The sequence below is a fragment of the Tenrec ecaudatus genome, chromosome 18, assembly GCF_050624435.1.
Source record: "Tenrec ecaudatus isolate mTenEca1 chromosome 18, mTenEca1.hap1, whole genome shotgun sequence".
NCBI classification, from domain to species: Eukaryota; Metazoa; Chordata; class Mammalia; order Afrosoricida; family Tenrecidae; genus Tenrec; species Tenrec ecaudatus.
In genome coordinates this window covers 10,600,146-10,627,837 of record NC_134547.1, presented here as the reverse complement: position 1 = coordinate 10,627,837, position 27,692 = coordinate 10,600,146, and the positions used below count along the sequence as shown (strand labels likewise).

At 45.6% G+C, this 27,692-nt stretch overlaps 1 non-coding gene across 1 annotated transcript; it reads right to left on the bottom strand.

The window, feature by feature from the left end:
• Nucleotides 1-23,793: 23,793 nt before the first annotated feature.
• Nucleotides 23,794-23,957, bottom strand: LOC142432932 (U1 spliceosomal RNA). Its single transcript, XR_012781014.1, has one exon. It is a non-coding gene; the product is annotated as a U1 spliceosomal RNA (small nuclear RNA).
• Between the last annotated feature and the right edge of the window lie 3,735 nt (nt 23,958-27,692).

Genomic DNA, 27,692 nt, shown 5'->3' with positions numbered 1-27,692 from the left:
ATGTCCCATAAGGATTCTGTGGCTGTAAATCTTTAGGGAAGATTTCCCCGAATTTCTTCATTACAGCTGCTTGGGGTTTCAAACCTTCAACCTTTCACCTAACTCCAGAGGGCTGCCGGGGCACATAGTAGATGATCAATAAATAGCTATGGATTTAAGGAAGGGAATGACGAGCTTCACATCCTCACCCAATGAGAGCAGACTCCCGTAAATCTCCAGCATCACCTCCTTGTACAGATCCTTCTGCTCAGAGCTCAGTCTCCTCCATTCTGCCTTTGTGAAGACGATGGTGATGTCCTCCAGTGTAACAGGTTCCTAAAATGAACCAATGAACACGGAATCCACATCACCTTCCCCAGTACAATGAGTTTAAGACCTGGGTCTGGAGTAAGCCTTAAGAGAACACGGCTCTCCGCAGAGATTCTGCTGCACATGGCTGGGCCCACGGCCTTGGGACAACATCTATGGGGAACATGCATGATACACAAACCACAGCCCGGGGTTGGAATGTGTGTGAGGTCACAGACAATTTTTCAATAAATCTGACACCATTAAAAAAATAAAATTATTGTACAAGCCCCCAATAAAATGATTTAAAAAATTAAAGCCATTGAGTCGACTGGGACTCAAAGCAACCCAACAGGGCAGGGTATAACAGCTCTGTGGTTTTCCAAGACTGTAAATCCTTATTGGACTAGAGAGCCTTGTATTTTTTCCTCAGAACCACTGATGAATTTGAACTGCTGACCTTGTGCTGTTAACAACCCAAGTATAACTCTGGACAGCACCGAGGCTTTTCTTCCTAAGGACATTAGACAGTAGAAGGTCATTTCAAGATTGATAATGGAGGGATTCAGTAATGGGAAGCTATAGGATGGGAGAATGGGAAGATATAGAATGGGCTAGAAAGAATGGAAGGCATCCTGGAAGTGGGCCCTGTGCTAGGTGGGAAGAAATGGTGAGGATTTCAAGAAGATGGAAGGAAACTTCCACTAGAGACATGTGGGCGTGCACAGAGGGGCCTGTGAAGAGTTATGCTGAAGAGTTCAGGAGACTCAATGGGATCTGTAGATTCAGTAACTTTATGAATTCGAATGATCTTTCCTAATAAAGGTCTCAGCACCTCAATCAAAATGCAGAGTGGCAGCATATACAATAAATTAAAAAAACCACATGACCCAAATAGCCGAAATATTCAAGATCAAGGACATTCACAGACAGTTGTATTGCCATGCTTGGGGTCACCCATGAGCCACCCCCATCACTCCTAGTGGGGCCGGGCAGCAGGACACTGCACACCTGCACAGGTGCACAGTCCCAGGAGCTGCCCACGGCTCCTGAGGTTCCCCATTGGCTAAGGCTGAGAGGTCCTTCTCAAATGGCAAATCTGCGAGCCCCTGGTGTGCAGTCTTGCCAGGCTGTGTGTGACGTGTGTGTATCTGTGGGAGAGGTTACTACAGCTGGATGACAAGTTATCGCTGGAGCACAGTCTGAGGGGATGAGGCGATGGGCCCAGGTTCCTTTTGGTATCACCCCCTCTGTACTCTTTTATCCAGTACCATTGTAGAGACAACTGAAGCTGCAGAAATATCGACACCTGAACCGTGGCTGCCGTGTCCATTCGCTCTCACAGGGTTGGCACGATCCAGAGGAGAATCAGCGGCTGTCAGTCCTTCAGAAGCAGATGTCCTCCGCTTTCACCTGCGCAGCTGATGGTCAGTCAGCTCCACTGGCTGCTTCACAGACATCATGCTGGGCAGCGCCGCAACCAACCCGAACACCAAACACACTCCCACACGTCACTCCTGACTCATGGCGACACTGCCGTGGGTTTCTGAGACCGGCACTGTTTATGGGGGCAGAAAGGCCAGTCTTTCTCCCGCAAAGCTACTAGTAGGAAACAGAACGGGAAGAGAATGTCTATGGATGAATCCTTTATTCTCAGATATTAAGGAGCCTGGCAGGCTGGGTTTCTGGGGGTGGAGCAACCCTTGTGAGTTCTCATAATTAATACTGTTCCCCACTATAGCCTCCCATGAGAGTGCTACCTTAAGGTTACCTCTTACAGGCTGCGATAGTTTATTGTGCCAGCCTGGCCAATAAACACAAGTAGGATTAATTGAAGGGCAGAGGGATAAATGGCTCGGTGAGCCTCACCTTGGTTGTTCTGTGCCTCAGTTTAAAGGGGTACACTACCTGTGGGATGCCTACCCTGTGGACTGTGTCGCTGTAAGTTAAGGTCCCTTTAAGCCCACACGATTGGAATGTTCATCTCTGGAGCTGGGGACCGACAGTTGGTGACAGTTGGTGACCTGCTTTGCTGTTTGCTGCCTGGGTATATATAGCCCATCTCTCTACAGAAAGGGACTGGCGGCCCTCAAGACTTAAAGGACTGCTAGTGTCTCACTGCTGTATAATTTAATGGTTCATTTCCTGTGTTATATATCTATCTTTATAAATATATTTATGCATAATTACTAGCAATCTGGTTTTGTCTCTCTAGAGAACCCTGTCTAACACACAGGCACATGGCTGATAGCCATCTAGCCGGCAGCTTTAACTATAGGCGCAGACACCTGCTATGGCTCTCTAGGCTCTGAGGACAGCCATGCCCCCTTACCTGCCCGGGGCACTGCTGTCAAGTTACTCCTCCAGGGTCCAACTCAATTTTATTAAGCATAGGGTTACCCGAGAGCAGTGGTTCTCAGCCTTCCTAATGCCGCAACCCTTTCATACAGTTCCTCATGTGGTGGTGACCCCCAAGCAGAAAATTATTTTCGTTGCTACTTCATCACTGTCATTTTGCTACTGTGATGAATCATCATGTAAATATCTCATGGGCAGGATGTATTTTCACTGTTACAAATTGAACATAGCGAAAGCATCGTGATTCATCACAAAAACAATTTGCCATTCCATATTGTAAAATATTTATTTCTAATGACAAATCAATGAAATGTTGTCCTGAAGCATGGTGTAGCATGGGTAACAGTCTCCCCGCTGGGTACTCTTAGGTGGGCGTATCTGCATGTGGGCGGTCCAGCCTGGAGAAGGATAAAGGAGCAGTGTCTGGTTCCTAAGACAATGGGAAATATGTGCTTCCCGGTGGCCTTAGGTGACCCCTATGAAAGGATTGTTTGACCCCCAAAGTGGTAGCGACCCACAGGCTGAGATCCACTGCCCTAGAGTATATACGCCTCTGTTGGAAATAGATTCTCTCTCTCTGCGCGGACTTGGCTCCTGAAGTCATGACTGCGAAGGTGAGCCCCTCATGCCTTGTCTCATGTCTCTTTATTTTGCCCCTCAGTTACACAACTCCCCTTGGACCCATTCAATTGTGGGGGTAGTACCCCACACCTACTGGTGGTTTCGAACTGAAGACCATGCAGATCACAGGCCAACACACGACAACTACACCTCCATGCCTCTTAGGCAATGGAAAAAGTCAATTACATAAAACTCTTAAGCCCTAGACAAGAGAGACTGGGTAAATGGTGGCAACAATGCCATCAAATCTAACAAGTGAGAGGATGGTGCAAGACTGGGCAGTCTCTTCATCTTTGTAGCCATGGGGGCCCCAGTGAGTCGGAGACAACTCAAGTGGAACTAACCTCAACAGAGAGAGTTCCAACTCACCAGGATTTGGAGGGTTTCTCCATTTCCTCTTGGGGACAGTCAGGCAGAGAAGACAACCCTGACCCCCCCCCCCAAAAAAAAAAACAACCCAAGAAGATGTGTAAGGAGGACACCAGCCACTGTGTCCTCAGTGTAGCTTCTCTAACTTGAGACGGAAAATGTAGCCAATTGACTCAGATGTGCCCACTGAGGTAGTTAGTTTATTGTGTCAACCTGGCCGATAAACACATGTGGGGTTAATTGAAGGGCAGAGGGATAAATGGCTCGGTGAGCTTCACTTTTCGAGTTCTTGGGTCTCTTGCTCTGTGATGGTCAGACAAGGGTGCAGCTGCCTTAGCCAGTTCCCTGCTTCAGCTGGCAAGACTCACTTCCTGCAAGACATCCCCGAGGAGAAGCCACATGGACCTACCCCGATGCAGCCCTGGGTGCTGGAGCAGCCGTGTGGAGACCCCTGCCAGCGCTGAGATGCTTACACGTTCACTGACTCGGCTTTCCTCCTGCAGTTGGCATCAGTGTGTGTTTTGTGAGATGGAGGAGGACTGTGTGGATTGGTGTTGGACATATGGGTTAATGTTGGACTTGAGGGCTTGGACAGCATTGGGTTGGGATATTTATTTTATTTTATTTTTTTAGTGAGAGTGAGTTAGTGAGAGTGAGTGAGTGAGAGTGAGTGAGAGAGTAAGAGTGAGTGAGAGAGTGAGTGAATGAGTCAGTTGGGATATTTTCTTGATGTGCACTTAATCTTTATGTAAAACTCTTTCTTATACATGAATTTCCATGGCTTTGTTTCCCTAATGTACCCAGACTAATACACTCACCAATACATCCAACCTGAACCAGGAGCTTTGTGTCCCGTCCCCCCCCCCCACCCATTCCGCAGCCCCTCACCTTTTCCCTGATGTCTCTGAGTCCGCTGTTTCATGGTTTCCAAGCTTTCTCTGTGCTTCGAGGAGAAAATCTTCTCCCGTGCTTCCTGGTCCGAATGGAACAAGCGATGCAATAGTCTAAATCCAGTCCAGTGACTGCCTTAAAATCCGGCCTCTTGGAACGTGTTTTATATCCAGCAGCATCTCTGTTGCCTGGGGTAGCTTCTTCACACCGCACCCATCAAACTTCCTCATTTTCTCTTCATCGAAGACACATGGAATGGAAACGCAAGTGAGGCGTTGGATCCTCCATGTGTGCTCTACCCTCAGGCCTCTTCAGCAGCAACCCTGTCCTCTCACACCCTCCTCAGCCGTCCATCACAGAGGCTGAGGGCAGACAGGGGCTCTGGGGTTTCCACCTTGATTCATTTCTAATCTAGAAGCCTTCCAATCGGTTTCCCTGACATGGACTTTTTACCTGCCCACCTTGACTGTGTCTGTAGGTCCCCACATCTCAGGTTCCATTGCCAGGTCCCAGATCAGCGACCTGAGCTGCAGAGAACTCAGAATACGGCTCAATGCCTTTGGAGAAAGAGACTCTGAAACGCCCAACAGACGAGCCAGGTCACGAAGAAACAAGCCTCTGTCTCTGAGCTCAAAGCTCCTCTTTTGTTCAAGTCCCCAAGGCCTGGTACTTGAAGACGCTTTGAGGCCTGCAGCAGGCCACCTCTAGTCACTGTGTCGGAGCAAACTGTCTTAAGACGGACTGTAAGAAGTACGTGTGAAAAGTCTGACAGCGGAGACATGGGCGCCAAATTCTCTTAACGCAGGGTACCTGGAGCAGTACATCGTCTGGGCTTCTGTGCAGCAGAGTGAATTAATGGGACGGGGTGAACGTCTCTAAGTAAGACGGGGCTGTTACCCGTTCTGATGCACAGGGTGGTCTGACTTCTAAGGTAAGTGTACACTTTCCCTCCTGCTCCCAGGAAGGCGGCTGAAACACAGAACTTGATTCTCCCTGCTCCTGCCTTTCTCTTTCGCTGGTTTGTGGCCCTATTGGCTCATATATGCATGTTCCTTTGTATGCCCTCAGGGAATTGTCACCAGTCCCTTTGTGGGGGAGCTTGTCACCGGTATAAACCTGCTTTGAAGAAAGCTCGGGGCTTTGGAGGGTCTTGCCTCTTTGTGCCCCTCCCCCCCGGACTTTGTAGCGTTGCCTTTTATCTCTTATTCGCTCTTTCTCGGTTGCAGACTGCGCCCCTCTCCAAGCCTGTCCGCTGGAAAGAGCTGGTCTTGTTAATCTCACAACTATGACTTCTCCCAGGACAACCTACTAGTGTGAGCTTGTGTGTGTCACACGATCCCCTCACAGTCCTCCACTCACTTGGTATAGGAGGTGGTTTTAGAAGGCAAGGCCACTTTCGGAATCATCGCGGGTGCACTGCCCAGGACATCCTTTCAGTCCACCTTGGTGCTGCTGTGAACTCCCTGGCATCAATTCTAATTTAATATGTGAGGACCGAAGTGGGCCCAAAGTCAAGTCTGTGATCGCTCGGTACCTGAAGGACAGGTTTACCTTCCAAGCCTTCTCCGTGTGGATTTGAAATGACCACCTTTCAAAAAGCAGTTGTTAAGAGCCTAATTGTGTGCACTGCCCGGTAGTCCACATTTCTGCCTCCTGAAGGCACCCAGTCACGGGATTCAAGTTAATTCTGACTCACATCAGCCCCCCAGGACTGAACACACTGGTCTTTAAAGTTTCAGTCCCTATAAACCATTATCAGGGCACACAGCATCATCTCCCTACCACAGAACAGAGGATTGGCATGAAGTGTGCACCGTGTGGTTAGCAGCCAATGCTTACTGAATGTGCCACCAGGGCATCCTGGGAGATGGGTGAAGAGGGTATCTATTGAGAATTGGCCCAGCACTAAAATTTCTAGGAATATTAAAATCATCTTAATCCCTACAGCCTGTATTAAACCAAGTGGATGAATAATTCTTGGGTTTAACTTGAATCAACGATGTGCCTGATATGGTCCCCACAAAGTACACATGGGAGTTCAGATTCATGGGCTTCTCCCACACTAAACGAGACTGCTAGAATTCACATCACTATCATTACAAGCCTCATGTGTATAAGCTAAAAAGATTCAACTGGCTACCTACCTACCTACCTACCTACCTACCTACCTACCTACCTACCTACCTACCTACCTACGTTTGCTACCTTTCTTTTCTCCCACGTACACATCGTAAGATTACCGAGAACCATGCAGAACCTATTCCTTTTGCTAACAACTGAAATCGTACAACATCACTAAGCATGCACAAACTAGAAGGTGCTATTTGTCCCAGTCTTCAGGAACAATCAGAAGTAAGGCAATCATTTCTTCAGTATAAATTACTTTGCAAGAACAAATAATATTGGAGAGGGGGAAAAAAAAGAGGACCTGATGCAAAGGGCTTAAGTAGAGAGCAAATGCTTTGAGAATGATTGGGGCAGGGAATGTATGGATGTGCTTTATACAATTGATGTATGTATATGTATGGATGGTGATAAGAGTTGTATGAGCCCCTAATAAAATGTAAAAAAAGAAAAGAGGAAAAAAAAATGATTAGGGCAAAGAATGTACAGATGTGCTTTATACAATTGATGTATGTATATGCCTGGATTGTGATAAGAGTTGTATGAGCCCCTAATAAAATGTTTTTTTTTTAAAAGAACAAAGAATATTATTCCTCTTCCTGATATCAGAAATGGGCAGGGATTCTCTGTACACTACCTGGACATGCATTTGATGTAGCCCATCAGAATAATTAGGGAAAAGCAACAAGGACAAGCTCATTATTTGGAAAGGACCTTAGTTACATGGCAGGAACATGGATGACTAAAGCTTATCTTCCTACAGTGAAAGTCTCCGCTGTAATCATCTGAAATATTCAAAAGAAAAAGAACGAAAGGAGACCACCAGGTGAACCACCAGGTGAACCTACGGGTGAACTATTTAAAAGAAAGACCTGGCCTAGGTTGCTCTTTCTTAGTAGGACTTTTTCCTTGGTGGGAAGAGCAATCTGGACCTTCAGTCAAACAGGGAAGAGCACAGATCCGGAGATCGCTAATGGGTTAGCAGCCCAACAGAACGCAGTCACCTGCCTTGTCAAGGTACTGCTAGGGACATGTCTGTAGACAAGGAAGAGCCAGGAGGAACTGGTGCCATGACTAACACCACTGAGTCCGCAGAAGCAAATGCCTCTACCGAGGGAAACCGAGATACTGACATAAAAAAATTTTTTTTTTAAATAAAGATATTGACGTGATTTTCCAGAAGCAACTTGCTTCCATTCACCGTCACCCTCAACACAGGAAAGATCAATGCCATCAAGTAGATTCCCACGCACACTGACCCTAGATAAGGCTTTGGAACGTATACATCTTTAAATAAGCAAATTCCTCTTTCTTTCCCTCACAGAATAATTTTAACACAGAGGGTGACTCCCAGAACTCCTTGAATGGCCATAAATAGAATCATGTACACGGAAAGCAGTCACGGTGCACACTGTGTCAAGATCACTTCTTCAGCGGGCCTTCATTTAAAGCCGGGTAATACCACCGATGTGACCGAACCACACAATACACCTCATCATATTCCAGAACCACAGGTGAAAGAGGCTAAAGTAATCGAGACTTAGAGCAACCCACTAGGGCAGAGTGATACTGTCCAATACAGGTACCAAGGTCACACATTTTATAGACACTGACTGGCATATCTTTCTGAGGAGCTGTTAGGTAGTCAGAACAAGGATCAGGGCGTCCACCAAGCATGCTCAAAAATTTGGGCTCCAGGCCAGGAAGGGGTGGTGCACCGAGGTGGGTGGGCAGTACACCTGGTTGGGCCCCAATCTGGACCAGGTGAGCTTAATTCAGCCATTGGGATCAACCAGTACAGTTGATCATGCCTCTCAGCGGAGGTCCTGAAATAGCCAGAATGCAGGGCTTGAGTCCCCTTCTTTCTCAAGCTGCTCCTCCATAGTGGGCCATGCAGCTGTCTCCTCTGGCCTCACGCGGGGTGTGAAGTGCCCTGAAGGTGCCTGTGTGAGCCACTGAAACTCCTTCTATCCTTTATAAAAACTCACTCGGATCACAGGCCAGGCTTCAGAGTGAATGCTTTCTCATAGGAAGCCAAGGACTGAGGCATTTCTCTCCCAAGAAACTTAACAGAGCCACTGTGGGGTCAAAGGCCAACATTTTGGTTACCAGTCAGGCAATTTACATACTCATCCACAAAATGCAAACCTGATAAAATCCCTCTGGTGCTCAAGGGATCTCAAATCAGCATCAAGCTCACTTCCAACACAAGCAACAAACCAAAGTACAGACGATACAGAGACAAGAGTCATCCCCCCCCCCCCAATCTTGTTCCAGCTCCAGGATCACCTGGGGTGGATCCTAAACCTACACACTGCCTCTCCGTCCATTCAGACTCAGCAATGCTGTTGGAAAAAATACAAAGGGCCGGTAGGATTTCCAAAGCTATACATTATTAAGGAAGCTCACCACATCTCTATCCTTTGGAGGGCAAGGGAGTTTGAACCCACCGACTTAATGGGACTAGCTGAGAATTCATTAAATTCTAAAACAGTACAAATGGCTCAATGCAACTCACTCCCGTGAGACAGTTGGGAGACACTGGCAGCCCTTCAAGTCTTGAGGGGTAGTCCTCTGTAGAGCAATTCAGGCTATCTGGACACAAGCAGCAAACACCAACAGTCAGCCAGATGACAGGTTCCGATAGTCCCCAGCCCAAGAGATGTAAATTCCAATGGCGTGGTGAAGCAGGTCTTGAAGGAACCTCAAATTACAGTGACACACTCCACGGGTTAGGTGTCCCACAGGTAGTGTAGCTTGCAAATGGAGGCAGAGAGCAAGCAAGGCAGCCGCACACATGATCAAAGAGCAAGAGACAAGAAATGCGGGGCTCGCTGAGCCACTTATCTCTCTGTTCTTCAATTAATCCCACGTGTGTTTATCAGCCAGGTTGGCAAAATAAGCTACCTCACCTCGAGGGCCTAGAAGTGCAACAAAAAAGCATTCCCCACCCAGAACTCTGGGATTTTATATCCTTAGACACATCCCCACCAACAGGGTTACATTAGGCTCTGCTCCTGGCTAAACACATCCACGTGGCACACAGTGTACTAAAGAAAGTAATGGCTGTAAAGATTAACATCACTCAGGAAGCACACTGTATGGAGAAATCACAGTGCCTCCAGGGGATGATGTGACATTATAAAGTAACTCTGGAGAACTATAAAGTCTGAGCCTCAGCTGTTTTCCACACCGCCAACTCCCCCATCTTTAAAGACGACCAGGTACGATTCATTAAGATATGGACACAGGCTATTCATGATCACTGCAGCATCTATAAAAGACTAAGCATCCTACTCCAGTAAAGAGTTCCCATCTTGGAAACCCACAGAGCAGATCTAACAGATCCTACAGGGACGAAGAGTTGAAATCCACCCCAAGCAGAGGGAACATATCTAAAATGGTGTTGCCGGCACTAACCAGTGCTTCGAACTGAGAGTAAAGGAACTGGGCATAGGCCAACTAGCCCAGACACTCTAGTTACACACTTCATTGTGATTTTCTTTTCTCTCTTTTAAAAATAATTTCCATCCATCCATCGTGTCAAGCACATTTTTACATATGTTATCATCATCATTTTGAAAACATTTTGTTTCTACTGGAGCCCTTGGGATCAGCTCCTCATTGTTTCCCCTCCCTCATGAACCCTTGGCAATTTATTTATTTATTTGTTTGTTTGTTTTTATGGGATCAGCTCCTCATTTTGATTTTCAAACTCTAACTTGGATCCATCATCAAAATGCCTCACTGAAAAATTCATGGACCAGGAAGGAGCTGAAAAAAATGGTTCAGGGATGAATAAGTTGCCGTCGTGTATACGGATGCATTTTAAAAAAAAAATCATTTTATTGGGGGCTCATACAACTCTTATCACAATCTGTACATACATCAATTGTGTCAAGCACATTCGTACATTTGTTGCCACCATCATTCTCAAAACAACTGCTTTCTAACTTGAGCCCTTGGTATCAGCTCATTTTTTCCCCCTTCCTCCCTGCTCCGCCAGGATGCCTTATTTTACTGTTTGGCCAACATGACTGTTTCAGCCAAAGACCCAGACCTGTTGGATTCACAAAATTCTCATTGATTTCTTCAAGTGCTTTAGAGAGGAAACAGCAGGGTCTACAAATTCCCACACAGCTGCAAAAACTCAATGAAAAGCAAGCAAGTTTTATACCCTGCGTACCAGGCTCCAGGCGATGTTCAACACTTAAGAAACAATCTTCCATTAGGAGTCAAGCAAGGCTCAGGTTCACTGGGACAGGAGGACATGGAGGGGGGAAAGGAGGGGGTGTCTCAGGATTCATTGTGATTCAAAACGCCCTCCCACCCCTAGATCGATTTTGTTTGCCCAAACGTACTAAGTTTCAAAGGAATTTTACCGCAAAGGAGGGGCTGTTACAGGTCAATTTGTAGGACGCTGGAGCCCAATCACCCTACATCTCCAACACTGGATGCACAGCTGGCTAACTCTCTCTCCCTCCATCAAAACCACAAGGCATGCCCCCACCTGAAACCTGGCTGGAGAACACATACCGAAGACTGACGGAAATAACAACCCTCCAAAGCCTTTTACCACTAAGCTTCCAGAGACCCTGCAGAGTTTGGAGCAGGGGTCCTCAAACTTTTTAAACAGGGGGCCAGGTCACTGTCCCTCAGACCGGTTGGAGGGCCGGATATAGTTTAAAAAACAAACTATGAACAAATTCCTATGCATACTGCACATATCTTATTTTGAAGTAAAATAAAAACAGACTGGGCAAAAAACACCCAGCGGGCCGGATAAATGTCCTGGGCGGGCCGCATGTGGCCCGCGGGCCTTAGTTTGAGGACCCCCGGTGGAGCGCCTCCATTTGACAGCATTACAGAGGCACGGTAGGATTAGGCCCGCCTCACCTGCGGGCGTTTCTCATTTTATAAATGCCTTAAGGCTGACTCGCGAGTCTTGTTGCCCCACCGCCTCACCTGCCTCCCTGCGAGCACGCGCCCCCCGAGCGTGAGCCCAACTCCGGAATGGCCGCCCCCCGACTCACCGCTAATCTGCCAACCTTCCAAGGCCCTCGGGCCGCCGCTCCAAACCAGGGGTGGCCGGTCAGAGTCGCGCCTCCGATCTGAACCCCATCTCAGGGTCCCCGTGCGCGCCCTGGGGCCGCGACCCCAATATCCACACCTTCCCGGAGGCTTCCTCCTTCCGCATCTTCCTTCGCCCAGACGCCACCGGGCCTGGGCGCGCGTCCGCGCTCACCAGGTGGACTTCGGGAGGCCGGCCTTACCTCGTCAGGACCACCGCCACACCTGAGGAAAACGTCACCGCCGGTCCGAGGAGGGCTTGCCACCCGGGTCCTCCCACGGGAAGGCAGGGTCCCAGGCACTTCCGGTTGCCGTACCTGAAGGGCTGAGCCAGGTGGCTACCGGAAGTGGCTTGTAGGCGCTGCTGCCACCGAATTGAGCAGATTTCTTGGGTTTACACAGAAGGGGAAAATTAGACATTCCGGTGTTCGCCGCTCGGCTGCTTAGAGACCCCGCAGGCGCCCACCCTCCCCTCCGCCTAAGGTGCCAGGTGCTATGAGCGGCCCTCCGCTCAAAACTCCCGCGGCGCACAGATAACCCCGCCTTCTTCAGTGACCACGCCTTCTACTCCCATAACCCCGCCTTCTTCAGTGACCACGCCTTCTGCTCCCATAACCCCGCCTTCTTCAGTGACCACGCCTTCTGCTCCCATAACCCCGCCTTCTTCAGTGACCACGCCTTCTTCTCCCATAACCCCGCCTTCTGCTTCCGTAACCCTTTTCTGCTTCCATAACCACGCCTTCTGCTTCCGTAATCCCGCCTTCTTCGTCAGTAACCACGCCTTCCGCTTCTGTAACCACGCCTTCTGCGTCAGTAACTTCGCCTTTTGCACCCATAACCCCACCTTCTGCTTCCATAACCATACCTTCTGCGTCAGTAGCCGCGCCTTCTGTGTCGGTAACCACGCCTTCCTCTTCCATAACCATGCCTTCTGCTTCTGTACACAACACTGGCTAGAGTCCGCACCTTGAAAAGCAGTGCTCACTTCTGCTTTGGGCCCAGAACCTCAGAATGCGCGTTCCTCCGCGTCTCGTTCCTGTGCCAGAAAGTTCCCAGTAACAACACATTTGTTTGGTATTCAACGAGGGAAGAAGAAAAAAGGATGACTTTCCAAGGCAGTGGTTCTCAACCTTCCTCATGCCGCGACCCTTTCTTACAGTTTTTGTGTTGTGGTGACCCACCAACCATAAACTTATTTTTGTTGCTATGTCATCACTGTCATGTTGCTACTGTGATGAATTGTCATATAAATATCTGATATGTAGGATGTACTTTCATTGTTACAAATTGAACATAATGACCCCCCACTACCATGACCCCAGTGCTGCTTCTCCATTCAGACTAGACCAGAACATGTACACAGGTATAGAAAGGGATGGGAGCTCACGACACACAGAATCCAGGAACAGGAGTGGGAATATTGATACCAGAGGGTAGGGGGAAGAGGGGGAGAGGAAGGGAAAATGGGGGAACTGATCGCAATGATTGACACATAACCATACACCTCTCTACAAGGGGAAGAACAGAAAACATGGGGGAAAGGAGACAGCGGTCAGTGTGAGATAAAAATGAGAGCAACGAATTCCCCAGGGAATACCAGAAGTAGACTTTAGGACCAGGTCTTGGCGCCCCAACAGACTTGACAGGAAAACACTTCTAAAGGTCAACAAACAGTCCTTGAACTAACTACAAGCTTTTCTTTGTTGTTGTGTTGTGTTTTGTCATTGGCTTTTTGTTGTGTTTTCTTTTATTGCTTGTTTTTGTGCGTGTTATTATCTCCACGGGTCTGTCTAAATAAGACAGGCTGGATGAACAATCTGGAGGAGAAAACAACAGGACTGACAGTTCTGGGGGGACATGGAGGGGGAGGGGGGGGAAGGAAGTGGTGTTAACAAACCCAGGGACAAGGGAACAAGTGATCCAAATCAGTGGTGAGGAGGGTGTAGAAGGCCTGGTGGGGCATGATCAAGGGTAATGTAACCAAGAGGGATTACTGTAACCCAAATGAAGGCTGAACATGATAGTGGAACAAGAGGAAAGTAAAAGGAAATAGAGGAAAAAGCTAGGAAACAAAGGGCATTTATAGAGGTCTATATAAAGACATGTACATATGTAAATACATTTATATATGAGGATAGGTAAATAGATTTGTGTGCATACATTTATGCATTTATGTGCATATATTTATTAAGGTAGTAGATGGACACTGGACCTCCACTCAAGTACTCCCTCAATGCAAGAATACTTTGTTTTATTAAACTGGCATTTCATGATGCTTACCTTCCCGACACGATTGTTGAAGACAAAGCGGGTGCATAAGCAAATGTGGTGAAGAAAGCTGATGCTGCCTAGCTATCAAAAGATATAGTGTCTGGGATCTTAAAGGCTTGAAGGTAAACAAGCTGAGAAGCATCAAAGCCCACATGGAAGAAGCACACCAGCCTGTGTGGTCATGAGGTGTTGAAGGGATCAGGTATCAGGCATCAAAGAACAAAAAATCATTATCATTGTGAATGAGGCGGGGTGCGGAGTGGAGACCCAAAACCCATCTGTAGGCAACTGGATATCCCCTTATGGAAGAGACAAGCCAGTCAGGGTGCAGTGTAGCAATGATAAAACATACAACTTTCCTCTAGTTCCTAAATGCTTCCTCCCTACCCACTGTCATGATCCCAATTCTACCTTACAAATCTGGCTAGACCAGAGGATGTACACTGGTACAAATAGGAAACACAGGGAATCCAGGACGGCTGATCCCTTCAGGACCAGTGGTGAGAGTGGCCATAACGGGAGGGTGGAGGGAGGTTGGGGTAGAAAGGGGGAACCGATTACAGGAATGCACATATAACCTCCTCCCTGGGGGACTGACAACAGAAAAGTGGGTGAAGGGAGACGTCAGACAGTGTAAGATATGACAAAATAATAATGTATAAATTAGCAAGGGTTCATGAGGGAGGGGGAGTGGGGAAGGAGGGGGAAAATGAGGAGCTGATGCCAGGGGCTTATGTGGAGAGCAAATGTTTTGAGAATGATAAGGGTAATGAATGTAAAAATGTTCTTTATACAATTGATGTATGTATGGATCATGATAAGAGATGTACAAGCCCCCAACAAAATGATTTTTTAAATAAATAAAGAAAATAACAATGTATAATCTATTGGGGGTTATGAGAGTGGGGGGAAGACAAGGGGAAAGAGAAGATACCAAGGGCTCAATAGAAAGTAAATGTCGGGGGGAGTGGAGAGGGAGGGGAAAAATGAGGAGCTGATGCCAGCGGCTTAAGTGGAGAACAAATGTTTTGAGAATGATGAGGGCAATGAGTGTACAAATGTTTTTTACACAATTGATGTATGTATGGATTGTGATATGAGTAGTATGAGCCCCTAATAAAATGATTAAAAAATAATAAAAAAAGAAAACAAATGCTAACCAAAAAGGAAAAAAAAAATTCTTCAGGGTCAACTTGAATTTACATGTGAGCAATTGATCGCTTCCACAGTACACCCCTGGCTTGTCTTCAGCTGACGATATTGACTTCTCCATTGCCTCTTCTCAAAACAGAGTCAATTTGATTCCATCTGGAAAAGTCTCTGTGTCTAGTACCTCCTTGTTTGTTTTTTAAAAAAAAAATTTTATTTAAACAATTTATTAGGGGCTCATACAACTCTTATCACAGTCCATACATATACATACATCAATTGTATAAAGCACATCTGTACATTCTTTGCCCTAATCAAGTACCTCCTTGTTGAAAGAAGGTATTTGCTGTGAAGTTGCCGTTGGTCTTCCAAATGTCTACCATGTCATCGCTAGCTTCGTTTCTATCACCAGGACATATTTTTTCCGTCAACCTCTGGTGGTTACATAATTTCTTGTGAACTTGTATATAAATGTGAGGGTGGTGTTCAATCTGTCGGTCAGATCACAGACTAGGTGGCTTCCTGAGGGAGTACCCTTCTCATAAGGAGGAAAACCTCTCTCTGCGTGGACTTCTCCTGCGTGCTGATCTTGACAGATGCAGAAAGCCTGAGTTGTTTTCACCGACCTTGAATCTAGGCAACTTTTCAGGAACCGACCTATGATCTTCCTGCATTCTGCATTGGTGCATGTGACTGTGTGAGTCTGAAGTGGGACTTACCTGAGTTGGACTGAATTGAGACTTTTTCTTGATAATTACTTCCTGGTGCAAATCTCTTCCTTAAACACGAGTGTCACTGGCTTTGTTTCACTAGTCAGCCAGCCTAGCACAGACCCTTCCTACCTCTTTGTGTCTAACCACTGTAATCCAATTGCCAATAACCACCAAAACATCTCGGTTGCATGTTTCAGCAACTTCGGACTGAAGACATCAATTTATTCCACGTCTTCATAGAGAGTTTTTGAATTGAATGCATCAATTTGGTCGTTGTAAGGTAGGATGTGATTGGCTATCGATTTACCTGATCACAGAGAGCCTTGTATTCCTCAAGATACATCTGGACAAGATCGGGTGCATTCAGGGGGGTACGGCCGTAGACGCAATCTTGAGCTCTCCGGATCTCCCTTTTGACTGAATGGGAGACCATTGCTCTTGAGTTTTGTCATTCCTGGCAATAAGAACTCAGTCTCTGGCTGATTCCAAATGACCAGTAGCATTCCATTTCACCTCACTAGCTTCTCAGGTACGGACTTTTCCGCTTTCCACTTCTTTTTTCACAACTTCCAACTTTCTCAGATTTAGACTTTGTACATTCCAACGATCAGTTATTAACATTTACGGCTATTTCCTCTCTTTCTGAGTCATGTCCGATGCCAAGGCAAGTCCAGAAGGTTCTCCTCCCACCCATGTCTTTGGGGTCACTGTACTTTGTGGAGGCAGCTCTGGTCCAGCGATGTGCTGAGACTCCTCCAACCGGAGGGGCTTGCCATGTTACTATCCCTGACAATATTCTGCTGCTGTTAGTATGCTGTGTGTGACGATGACCTGCTGCTATTCATAAAGTTTCCTGTGGCTAATCCTCCAACGTGGACAATCTATTCCTTCTTCATAGCATATTGATCTGGAAGCTCTGCGGAAACGTGTTCACTTGGGGTCGCCCTGCTGGGATCTGATATGACAATGCCATTGCTTTCAGCAGACCACAGCACACGGGACGCCAAGGTACAGCATATTCAGACAAGTGGTAGGACGTCAGAAGAGACCTCCTTAATCTGGCGACAGCCTTGGTAAAATTGAGGGTGTTTTTCTTCCGGTTATGCCCTAGTACAAACTGACACATATGGAAGCTAACTGATTTTATCTGCTGGATTGGGATCCTGCCTCTGATTATATCACCAGCGGATCCCAGAAGCCACCAGGGAACTGTTGACGTGGGATTCTGCTGATCTCACATTCATTCAGCTCAGCATCCACTGCCTCATCTTCCTGCTTCCTCTCTACTAGGCCTGCAGCTGCAGGAATAGGGGGAGGCCTTCGGTTTCCCCTGACCCACACACTCGAACCAGTCCGGATGAACCTACTTCAGCGGTATAAGCCGTTTCTTGTTATAACCTCTTTCTACATATGTACATATACGAGTCTCACTGGATTTCTTCATTACAGGATCCAATCTAACACAAGACACCCACAAAAAGGAACAAGCCCTCAAAACCCAAAAGGAGGAGTAGCCATGGAAAAGGACAATTAGTGAAGGACAGTTCACTAATTGCTACCATGGAAATTGGAATAAGGTTAAAAATATTATTGTATTACAGACAATATCCCAGAGACATTCTGTACACCCAAGCAAACAAACAGGGTAAATTGGATAAGACGGATAAAATACTAACATAGATAGAGCATAACCAAAAGATGGTTGGGGTACAAATCTCACTATCAGACAAGGTGGCTTTTATAAACCTACGTATTCCACAGCGATAAAAGGGTCAATCTATCAATCAAATTGAACGATCATAAATGTATATGCCTACAACACCACAGCATATATTTAAAAAGCAACTACTGATCGGTTGAAGGGAGAAATTGATTACACCATAATAGTTGAAGTAACCAAGACGCCTTTGTCGGCATTAGCACGTCTAGAGAGAAGGTCAACAAGGACACAGGACCGAATTCTCGATCAGGTCACCGGCAGTGTTTTCCCTGTTCTAGATCGTCTTCCGAGTCCAGCTTGATTTCCTGGAAGTTGCTTGTTTATGTAGAATGTGGGTTATGAGCATGATGACATTCATGGAATTTTCCAAGGACCACATCGAAGCACCATCGATTTTGCCAAAGTCCCTTTTTAAACGAGAGTGTGGAATATTAATTCTACACGAATCCTCCTTGGAGTTGAATTGGCCTCTTCAGCTCTCATGCTTAATGTAGGAATAAGGGGAAATCATGAAAAACAGATCTTCAGGTAATGGATTATAAAATTATTTTAATGTGTTTTATGGCTTTTTTTGGTGGTCTGCTAGGTATTTTATGGAAGAGACCATGGACTGCCGAAAGAATACACAATATGGCTGGGAAGAAACACAGCCAGAATCCTCATCAGTGGGAAGAGATGCCAGATTTCATCTCATGCACCTTGGGCATGTCGTCAGGCAAGCCCAGTCTGTGGAGAACAATATGCATTAACAGAAAGCAGGGGCATCTACACAAAGGAGGACCCATGACGACATACATCGACACAGTGGCTGCAACAATGGGCTCAAACGTAAGAACGTGAGGCCGGGGCAGGATGAGGTGGTGTTATTTTCTGTTACCCACAGCGTGGTTAGAGTGAAAAGCGACTCCAAGGTGTTTCACACGTGTATTTTGACTGATTGCTGTCATGCATGGACTACGTGCTTCAGAGGGTTAAAAATATACACAAATATTGAGCTATGAAACACGTGGAACATCCACTAACCCACCTGTTTCTCTCAGATGTTCTCTTAGCTCCCTTCCACCAATAAAAGGCTTAGTCCACTTTTCTGTTCCACTTAGCATATTTGTTAGCCTCTCTTGCTCTGGGCATGTGCCTCATACATAGGGGCACGAGGCTGCTAGCACTTTAAAACGATCTTCAGGGGATTTTCTTCTTTGTGCATTCGTAATAGAGTGCGTGGTGATGGTGGATGCCGAATGACTTCATAGGACTCTCTGAGCCACACTCTGATTTCTACCGAATGACTGGTGAGAGCGAAACACACGTGAGGAATGGGCGGCCCACAAAAGAGGGTGCTTTGTTACTCATGTGATTGACGCCATTTGGCTTCCCACATGGGCTTCGTCCCCAGGTTGGATCTTCTAGTGGATGAACTTGGACTTCTCAAGAAAGGCTAGGTCACACTCCTTGCACACTCCTTGTCACCTGAACGTCTCCTCTGGTGGTCAGGAAGGTTTGACTTCTGCCTAAATGCTCACCCACACTCCTTTCACCCACAGTGACCTTTCCCAAGTGTCTTTTCTGATGTCCGAAGAGCTGGGAATTCCAAATAACACTCGCCACACTACTTGCACTCAGATGGCTTATCCCGTGTGTGTGTTTTCTGGTGAATAATGAGACCTGATTTCTATTTAAAGGCTCGCCCACACTCCTCGCACACATGTGGCTTTTCCCCCGAGTGTCTTTTCTGGTGCATGATAAGCTGTGACTTGAAATGAAAGGTTTGCTCAAACTCCTGATACACATGTTGCTTTTCCCCAGAGTGTAGCCGCTGGTGGTGGATGAGATGTGACTTCTTGTCAAAGGCTCGCTCACACTCCTGGCACACGTGGGGCCTTTCCCCAGAGTGTATCCTCTGGTGGCAGATGAGATGTGACTTCTGGATAAAGGCCCGCCCACACTCCTCACAGACATGCAGCCTTTCCCCCGAGTGGATCCTCTGGTGGCAGATGAGATGTGACTTCTGGATAAAGGCCCGCCCACACTCCTCACAGACATGCAGCCTTTCCCCCGAGTGGATCCTCTGGTGGCAGATGAGATGTGACTTCTGGATAAAGGCCCGCCCACACTCCTCAGACATGCAGCCTTTCCCCCGAGTGGATCCTCTGGTGGCGGATGAGACTGATCTTCTGGATAAAGGCTTGCCCGCAGTCCTGGCACGCATGTGGCTTTTCCCAGTGTGCATCCGTTGGTGAAGAAGAATGGATGACTTCCGGCTACAAACTTGCCCAGACACTCTGCACACATGGGGTTTTTCCTGAAGAATGGGTCTATGTCTTGCGTTGACATTTGTCTTCTGGGCGTGGTCTGTTCTGTTCTATGGTTGACTGCTCCAAACCTGGAGGGTTCCAATTCCTTCAAGACTCTCTCTGTTTGCATAGATGAAACGCTTGGGCATGAGTTGGGCTCTATATCTGTCCTTGGGTGGCTCTCTGTAGGACGTGCTGACTGTTCCTGGGTTGGACTGGAGGGTTCCATTGAAGTCTCTCTGCCCGCTGTCCTCACACGCAAGCCTTTAGGGGCGACGTCTTTCTCCTGACTCTCAGTGTTTTTGCCCCAGCAGCTCTGATCACAATCCTGCTGCTCTGGTTGTTTCTCCACCCTAGGATGGAACCTTCGGGATGGAAGTGATGTTTAGTACACAAGCCTTGGGAGACCTGAAGCACATGTTGGCCGACGACTTGCTGACAAGGGAGATGTAAAAGGCAGGAGGCATAGGAGAGCGTTTCTTCCTTTGTTTCTGGTGCAGAGAGAAAGCTTTTCATTAGAACAGCCAATGGTCAGTCTACATGGACTGTCAGCCTTCCCTCATGACACACAGCCTCTGACTGAGGGATTCCTTGGGTAGGACAAATAGATAAAGGGAAAATAACTAGCTGTAAGGTTATTGGTTCTGCAAACAGGCCACCCAGTCACCTGATATCAATAGGACACAGCTTAGGACACTCCTTGGAGCGGGCCTCTGGGTGTATGTGTGGTCATCCTGGGTCAGAATTCATTTAACAGCAAATAGCCATGATCTTATGCCACACTGGAAATTAGGTAACCTATAGAAAGACAACTTGTCTCTCAGCAATGTTTATAGTCTCCAATCTCATCAATGAAACTTTCTATTGAAATCCCTAAGAATCTGGTGACTCATGTGCTGACTCACTCCACTACTGGCACCTGAACGCCACCCGTTGCACCAAGCTAGAAAGGTGGGGCTGGGGGGAGGGCTGAGGTGTGTGGGTCTGCTTTAGCAAAGATTGAGAGCCTTGGGTACTTTGTTGGGTTGTTCTACTCTGTGAGGAGTATAACTCCAACTCGCAGTCATTTGGACTGCAGTGTGCGGGATGGTCAAGGCATTTTGCGTGTTTGCTTTCTCTCTGGAGGGCCAACGAACGTTAACAACTGCTTCAGAGAAAGGAAGGGAAGGAGTCGGCAGAAAATCAATGCTCTTGCTGATGTCTCTCCGTAAAGAAGACTTATTTTGACGGAGCATCAATGGTGCAGGACTGGGCAGTTGTTCTTTCTGCTCTACAGCAGGTTGCTATCAGTCTGTGGGAAACAGAAAGATTTCTCCCAAGTTGTCTCCCCCAAATATATGCCACACTTAGCTGCTTGCTACACTTGGCAAATGACTGTACACTTGGAGGTCAGCAGAAGTAGGTCAGAGGTTATTCTCCCTAAGGACTATCAGCCATCTCGAGCAAGAAGACACCCCTGCTTATCCCACACTAAGTGGGGCTCACTCCCTTCTGATAAGGCTAGTAGTAGATTGTTTCCCTAAAAGAGCGAACAGGGAGGTCAAACCCATTCAAGGGTGACCAAGGTTAGGCTGCCATCATGAATCTAGGTTCTGCCCATCTTGTCACATGTATACTCCTAGTCCCTCCCCTTCTTATCATGTGTACACCCCTAGCTCATCCCCTTCCTGTTACACTTGTGCCCATTGTATATCCCCCTCCTATTGCTTGTATCGTCTGTTACAACCCCTTCCTGTGACGTATGTCTTTACCTGTAATTAGGAGGCATGCATGTCCCTAAAGATATATAAGCCTCAGTTAACAATAAATTGCTCTCTCTCTCTCTCTCCTGCCCTCTCTGCTGAGCTGTGCTTGGACCTGTTGAGATCATGGCTGTCCAAGAAGTGAGCATGCTACCGTGAAATGTGTCTGACTCCTTTATTTCAATCTCTCTTATTCTCTATGACTTTACTATAACCTTTACTTATTGTTACAGTACAATTTCACCTACCGGACCCGTGATGATTTGTCAGGGGCTGGGTCTCCTGACATCAGTCAGAAATGGCTCCAAAAAAAAAAGGAAAAAAGAAAAAAATAGCTCGACTGCATTTAATGACTACATAGAAGAAAAATCTTCAGGCATAAACTTCAAAATTCTCATGTACCTCTTTCCTACTAAATTTGCTGTGCAAGTCATAAAATTTTTTCCTTTTAGTTAATTGTAAAAAAAAGAAAAGAAAAAAAAGACACACTTTACCTGTCCAAGATTCTCAGTTTAGGGATGACTGGTTGTTATGATGGCTTCCATAGGGAGGGCTTAGGTTACAAAATAAAGTGACTTCTTCTTTTTTTTTCAAAATAAAGTTTATAGGTTTTATTTGTTAAATTCTAATACAGTCTTTGAAGTCTTCTCATATATAAGGCTTAAGTGGGAACAGGTATTGTTAGCATTACCTTTTCTTTAAAAAATAATTTTATTGGGGGCTCATACAACTCTTATCACAATCCATACATACATCAATTGTATAAAGCACATTTGTACATTTGTTACCCTCATAATTTTCAAAACATTTTCTTTCCACTTAAGTCCCTGGCATCAGCTCCTCATTTTTTCCCCTCCCTCCCTGTTCACCTCTCTTTCATGTACCCTTGATAATTTATAAATGATTATTTTGTCATATCTTACACTCTCCGATGTCTCCCTTCACCCATTTTTTCTGTTGTCCGCCCCCCAGGGAGGAGGTTATATGTAGATCCTTGTAATCGGTTCCCCCTTTCCAACCCACCCACCCTCCCAGTATCACCACTCACACCACTGGCCCTGAAGGGATCATCCGTCCTGGATTCCCTGTGTTTCCAGTTCCTGTCTGTACCAGTGTGCATCCTCTGGTCTAGCCAGATTGGTAAAGTAGAATTGGGATCATGAGCATTACCTTTTCTTACCTGTTCTCATTGTCTACAAAGTTATCTAGTACATAAAAGAAACAAAGACCAATAATGCTCAAAATACCAAATGAGTTGCCATCAAGTCCATTTGAATTCAAGGTCAACACCTGGGTCATAGAGAATGGCTTTGCTCTATCAGATTGCTTCTCTGTTGATTTAGTTCATGTTACTTCACCCACAGGGCTTGATGAGTCCTATACCTGAATAAAACATCGCACCATAAAGTTTTCAATGCTGCCACTGTTGAGCTTTGGATCACCAGCCTATACTAAATAGTGGAGTGCATTTGTTAGCCTCCCACAGGAACCTTTAACAGAGAAAACCAAACTCACTTGTTGCCCTCACATAGACCGCTCCCCGGGGACAGAGAACTAGGCAGCCATGCTACACTGACCATTTCTGTCAAAGGCAGGTGTGATTAGGTTTGAATTCTGGAACCCTGAGCTTCAGAGGAAAAGAACAACCAACCAACAGACAAGCCACGGTGCAACTCCCACAGGGTAACCAACCGGGTCTGGGCCCATAATCCTTATGTTCCACCTCACCATCCAAAGACATGGCCAACACAGCCAAACCCATACTTAGCTGTGCTGCAGGAACACAGAACTGTGCACAAGCTCACACGCTCTATCATGTCCACCAGCAGCGAGGGTATGAGTACCTAGAACCAAAGCAACATACAAACATCCTTTAAATACAAGCATGCCACCACCACAATACCTCTGAAACAAAGCGCCATGGCAGTCCACAGGAAGCAACAAGACAGGGCAACTGAAATGAGTGATCTAAATGGAGTCGGAAGCCTTTTCAGAAGAATGGTACAAGAAGGACCTGATAAGCAAAATCAGAAGGATGGTGTTTGGTATCCTTCAATAGTTTTATAAAAAAGACTGATGCAACAGTTTATGGATCGATTAACAATAGAAAGAAATGAGACATGGAAACATTCTTTATTTTTATTTATTTATATATATATTTTTAATGCAGGGTATATATTTTAATGCAGGGGAAAGCGTGAACACAGTCCCCCACTGCCATAAATTGTGCAGTTGAGCTTTCCACATTTGTAGAAATCACAGGGGTCAGCGCAGCCGGAATGCAATGGATAAGCCTCGCCCTGGGAAAACCACCTTCGTGATTGTGGTATCTCCCCTGCCAGGTAAGTATGGAAAAACATTTTTTTTAGAAGAATTTAGAGGCGAAAAAAATTTAGGGAAGGAGGCTAACCATGTCCATGGCCATTTGTCAATTCTTCCTTCAAGGTCGGTGCCACTTTGGAGACCAGTGCTGGAATGAACATCCTGGGGCCAAGGGACAGCACCAACCTCGTCAACAGCCCTCAGGTAATAACAATGTGGATGTGAAGCCTCAAACCAGAGGCACTCTGATGTCAACCAGCCACCTAGTTTCTCCAAATATGCGCCATGGGGGTGGGGAGGTGGGGCGGGGCACCAGAGATCAAGAGGTGTCATCAGTAGGATCTTTTCCATTTGGAGACCCGGCCAGCTGTACCAGCAGAGGTAGTCCCTGAGGACACATTAGCATCACTTAGCACTGATGAGCAGAAAGATGAAAAGAGAGCTTTGGAAGGAATTGTGAAAGATGTGGACATTTGTGAATCTTCCGGGCAGTGGATTTTTTCTGTTTATTCACCAATGAAAGATCAACCTCATATTGCAGGCACTTATTGCTATGGAATTCTCAACAATGACACCCAAAAATTAGTCTTAAGTGTTCTGGATGGAATAAAGGAAAACATGGGGAAAATTTTAGAAGAATTTAAAAAAAAGAATAGAAGAACAAACTAAGGAATTTAGTAAGGATATAGAAACTTTAAAGTGCAACTAGAAATTCAAAAGTTTAATAATGAAATAACAACAAAAATAATAATAGTGAAACAACAGAAATAAAAAGTGACTTGGTAGAATGGAAACCATAGAAGGAAGAATCAGTGAACTAGAAGACAAAGACTCTGAAATTACTCAGTTTGAAGACCAAGTGGAAGAAAATGAATGGGGCACAAGGGTTCTGTGGGACTACATGAAGAAAAACAATATACACATAATAGGAATACCAGAAAGAGAAGAGAGGAAATGAGGTCTAGAAGATATTTTTAAAGAAATAATCAGAAAATTTCCCAAATCTGGAAAATGAGATGATCATCCAAGCTGCTCAACAAGAGATCCATATAGGTTCAACCCTAAGAGAAACACCCCAAGGCATATCTTCATCAAACTCACCAGGTACAAAGATAAAGAAAGACTGAGAGTAGCACAAGATAAGAGAAATGTCACTTACAAAGGAACATTAATAAGATTAAGTGCTGAGATCCCCACATAGAGGGGTTTAGGAGAGGAGATGGGTTAATTAGGGTGCGAGGTAGTGCCGATGAAGAACACAGCTTTCCCCCAGATCCTGGATGCTTCCTCCCCCCAACTACCATGATCCGAATTCTACCTTGCAGGGCTGGATAGGACAGAGGCTGTACACTGGTACATATGAGGGCTGGAGGTACAGGGAATCCAGGGTGGATGATATCTTCAGGACCAAGGGTGTGAGGGACGATGCTGGGAGAGTGGAGGGTGAGTGGATTGGAAAGGGGGAACTGATTACAAGGATCCACATGTGACCTCTTCCCTGGGAGAGGGACAGCAGAGAAGGGGGGAAGGGAGACTCCGGATAGGGCAAGATATGACAAAATAACGATGTATAAATTACCAAGGGCACATGAGGGAGGGGGGAAAGGGAAGGGAGGGGAAAAAAAAAAGAGGACCTGATGCAAGGGGCTTAAGTGGAGAGCAAATGCCTTGAGAATGATTGGGGCAGGGAATGTATGGATGTGCTTTATACAATTGATGTATGTATAAGTATGGATTGTGATAAGAATTGTATGAGCCCCAATAAATTGTTAAAAAAAAAAAAAGATTAAGTGCTGATTTCTCACCAGGTAAGAAGGCAAATGGGGTGACATATTCAAAGCCTTGAAAGAAAACAACTATCAACCAGAAATACCTTACCCAGCAACATTATCATTCAAAAGTGAGGGTGAATTTAGGATTTTCCCAGATAAACAGAAATTAAGGGAATTTGTAATCACCAGAGTAGCCCTGAAACAAGTGCTAAAGGGAGTTCTCTAGAAAGAAAACATGCTCTCAGCCCAACAATCCAAAATGTCGACAGTAAATAACTACCAGAATACATGCAATAAAGTAAATTTACAATGAAATGGGGGGATGTCTGGCCTACACAGGTGTAATCAACAAGAACAGAAAAATAAAATGGAGGTGACTGGTATAGCTTTCAGGTGTTAAAGGGGATCTGAGTGATTTGGAAATAAAAATCATTCAAAATAAACCAATAATAACAAGGGAAAACATATATTCCTAAAAAGAACTCGGCTTTGAAAGTAGAGAACAAAAAATGCCATCAATCTCATCAGGAGAAGGGGTGGTAGGAACATTTAGCAAAATGTTTGAAGTAAATTCATCTCTGTTAATATTAATTACAGTGATTATAAGTGGATTAAACATTCGAGTCAAGAAACAGTGGTAGACTGGACTACAAATATGACACATCTGTATGACAGCGGGCATACCTGAAGCACAGGTGAATAGATAAAGTGGGGGTGGAAGATACTTGACATAATAAGGAGGCAGTAATACAAAGTGAGCAATGTTTAACACACGGCAAGTTTTAAGTGAAAATTTATTATGAGACAGAGAAGGATATTATATGAAACACCTCTGATGATGGACAGAATCATTGTACAAGGGACTAAAGAAGACCTGTCTAATAGTAACCATTTCAACTTAACAGACAGAGCAGCCCACACCCCTCAGCAGCTGCCCGGTGCACACTCTACTTCGTTGCACAGAGGTTTGGTGTGGACTATTTTTAGACACAAAGTAAATTTCAGTAAGTTTCAAAAAGCTAAAACTTGAAAGCATCTAATCTGAACAGAATGAAGCTACAAGTCAGTAACAAAAAAAGTACGGAAAGCTAAATAAATGTATGGAAATTAAACACTATTAAAATAACAAATCTAATGGGTTATCAATAAAATCAGGAGTACACAGACTCTTAAGAATATAGTAAAAAATATATAGTGAAAGGGTAAAAATCATTAATTTCACTGAGCCTTGATCCTACAGTACACATCATTTTGTAACCTATGTGACAAATTTGGAGGCATACTTAATGGGCTCTGCTGTAGACCACTGCTTATCCCACAGTAAGTAGGGCTCACTCCCTTCTGATAAGGATAGTAGTAGATTGCTTCCCTGAAGGAGAGCCCAGGGAGGTCAAGCCCACTCAAGGGTGACGAATGTTAGACAACCATCATGAATCTAGGGTCTGCTTATCTTGTCACATGTATATTCCTAATCCCTCCCCTTCCTCTCATGTATACCCCTAGTTCATCCCCTTCCTGTTGTGCTTCTGCTCATTGTATAGCCCCCTCCTATTGCATTGGCTATTGTACAACCCCTCCCTGTGACCTGTTTTCACCTGTAATTGAGACATGCACACCCCAAAGATATATGTCTCGATTAGCAATAAATCACTCTCTCCTGCCCTGTACCACAAAGAGGAGCTGAGTATGCTACTATGAAATGTGTCTACCCTGTTTTCCTGAAAGTAAGACATCCCTGGAAAATAAGACCTACTTACAGTTTTACCTCTCACTGAAATATAAGGCATCCCCCGAAAATAAGGGTTTGGATTGTTATGATGTTCCAGAAGATGACATGACTGTCATTGAATAAATGAGTAAATGTACCATAGATTGTTGTACATGGAAATAATGGTAGTAACAAGAAATTCTTGATACTGTAGGATTCATAGTTTGTCTGGTTACGCTGGTTTGTAATGACAACTACTACCATATCGTATATAGGTAATAAA